Source organism: Colobus angolensis, unplaced genomic scaffold, assembly GCF_000951035.1.
Source record: "Colobus angolensis palliatus isolate OR3802 unplaced genomic scaffold, Cang.pa_1.0 Scaffold186, whole genome shotgun sequence".
NCBI lineage: Eukaryota > Metazoa > Chordata > Mammalia > Primates > Cercopithecidae > Colobus > Colobus angolensis.
This window is the reverse complement of record NW_012114999.1, coordinates 13,811-16,888: the sequence shown is the minus strand read 5'-3', so window position 1 is coordinate 16,888 and position 3,078 is coordinate 13,811.

The window sequence follows — 3,078 nt, the reverse complement described above, 5'->3', positions numbered from 1 at the left end:
ACCCTCAGTTCAGCATCAGAGAGCCACAGACTCTGTGACAGCAATGCCTGTCTCCTCCTCAGTTTTACTAAAAAGTAAACTGTAGCTCCAATGGAGGTGTTGGGGACACATATAGATCCCAGGGAGCAGCCTTAAGAAGAAATCTCAGCCGGGCGCGGTGGCTCAAGCCTGTAATCCCAGCACTTTGGGAGGCCGAGACGGGTGGATCACGAGGTCAGGAGATCGAGACCATCCTGGTCTACACGGTGAGACCCCCGTCTCTACTAAAAAATACAAAAAACTAGCCGGGCGAGATGGCGGGTGCCTGTAGTCCCAGCTACTTGGGAGGCTGAGGCAGGAGAATGGCGTAAACCCGGGAGGCGGAGCTTGCAGTGAGCCGAGATCGCGCCACTGCACTCCAGCCTGGGCGACAGAGCGAGACTCCGTCTCAAAAAAAAAAAAAAAAGAAGAAATCTCAGTCAGTGGCTGCATCTTCCCAGACACTTCCAAATAAGAGACAGATCCAAATGAAAGGCATTGATAGCTGGCCAACAGCAAAATCTCATTCACTTTGATGCCCGTAACTCAATTCCTCCTAAGTGTAATCAAGATAGACTGGGAGGCTACAACCCTTGCACTGTCGGTATTGATCACCTGTCTTTCCCAGTGGCTTCTGGCAATACCTCTCCCATTGTATTGTGAGAGAGCTGAACCACTTGGGAGATTACTTCTGACACTTGGAGGTTGAGGGGCTTCATTAGTCAGGATTTTTGACATTTTAAAGTATTTTTCTCTCCTAGCTTTATTAAGGTATAATTGACAAATAAAAATTACATACTTATAGTGTACAATGTGATGTTTTGATGTACATGTTATATTGTGAAATCATTAAGTCAAGCAAATTAATATATCCATCATCTTACATTTTGTGTGTGTTTGTGTGTGTGTGTGTGAGAACATTTAGGATCTTCTCTTATAGCAATTTTCAACTGTGCAATACGGTATTATTAACTATAATCACCGTACTATACCGTAGATCTCCAAAACTTATTCATTCTGTTACACTGTAACTTTGTACCCTTTGGCCAACATCTCCCCATTCCTGCTTCGCACCCTGCCTTGGCCCCTGGCAACCACCATTCTACTCTGTCCCTGTGAGTTCAACATTTTTAGATTCCATGTACAAGTGAGATCAGGCAGTATTTGTCTTTCTATGCCCAACCTCTTTCACTTAGCATAATGGCCTCCAGGTTTATCCATGTTGTTGCAAATGATAGGATTTCCTTCTTTTTAAAGGTTGAATAGTATTCAATTATTATTATAGCACATTTTAAAATCCATTCATCCATTGTTGAACTAGGTTGATTTTATATCTTGGCTATTGTGAATAATGCTGCAATGAACATGGAAGTGCAGGTATCTCTTGACATAATTATATCATTTCCAGAAGTGAGAATACTGGATCATATGGTAGTTCTATTTTTAAATTATTGAGGAACCTCCATACCATTTTCCATAATGGCTGTGCTAATTTATATTCCCACCAACAATCTACCAGAGTTCCCTTTTTACCACATTCTCACCAACAGTTATCTTTTGTCTTTTTTATAATAGCCACTCTAACAGGTGGTTTTAATTCCATTTCCTTGACAATTAGTGTATTGAGCATTTCTTTCATATCCCTGTTGGTCATTTATATGTTCTCTTTGGAGAAATGCCTATGTAGATCCTTGGCTCGTTTTAAAATTGGTATTTGTTTTCTTGTTATTGAGTTGTTTGCGTTCCTTAGAACATTTTAGAGTTTTCAACTAATGCCTTCAAATCGTTTTGCTTTATCAAATTGCATTGCTGTTAACATTTTTGTGCCTAGAGCCACCCCAGAAATTATTCCTGGTTCCTGGCACTTAGAGTGATTAAGTAGACAGAATGAAAGGAACAAGAATATGGACGTATTAGGATTCTAGAAGATGATAGTTTTGATTTAGCTAGATGCCCTTCTAAGACTACAGTGGACTTTCTGTGTCCTGCCTGTCCAGCAATCCCTCCAGCTCAGTGCTGGTTCATAAGTTTCCTCATTTCGAGTGCCATAAGAAGTTGACATTGAACACTCCCACACAGAAAGATCTGGGGTGCCTACTTTGTGCAATCTTTCCTACTCTCATCTTTAAGTGTTAAATACATTTTCACAGGGATTTGGTTTGGGAACACTGTTTTACTTTCACCCTGTAACACCACATAAAATTTAGACGAAAGTTTATGTTCTTTAGAAAGTGCAAAATTAATATTTATTAAATTAGGTAGGTAAATCAGATTTTATATGTTAGAGCAGATTGGACAGTTACACATATATATATATATAAATTTTCCTATTTTCTTCAGGCCTACCAATCTCATCCTATTCTCACTTTAAAATAATCTGAATGATTATTGTTCTCTCAGAGATATCCTCTTTAGCCTTATCTCTTTCTTTCTTACACCCCAATGGTATATTCTGATTTAAATAGCCTAAGAAATTAGTTCCCGAGAAATGTCAGCACAAGGAGAAACAAAGCTAGCAGAACATATGAGTTATTCCCTAAATCTAAGAAATTTTTGAAAGAACAGATGGAAAGTTGTAGCCAGTATCAAAACAATGAAGCAGAAAAGGCTACTGTGTTTTCATCCTGACCAGATGAGCACTCTTGGTGTGGCCAGTGAGTCTTCCTTTTTCCATGCATGTGTGCAATAGAAACCAGTTTATGATTTTACAGGTAACCTAATGCCAAGATTGCAAAATGGAGCATAAATAGCCTGCAAAAATATATAATTGTGTAAGTGTGTGTGCACGTGTGTGCGATTAATATGGCACATTGGGTTTCCATTTTAGTGCTTTTTAACTTTGTCCTGTCAGTTCCCAGAAGAGCTAGTCAAGCTTTTTTTGAATCACTCCTGTACTGTTATGATTCTGATGATCAAAAAAGATACACACAGTTTTTCTAAAGTGTATCATTTCGACCTTATGTCAGTCTGAAACACAATGAAACAAAACACAGCAAAATAAAACAAAATGGTTACATCAGAAAAGAGTAAATGGAATGCTTTTTTTTTTTTTTTTTTTTT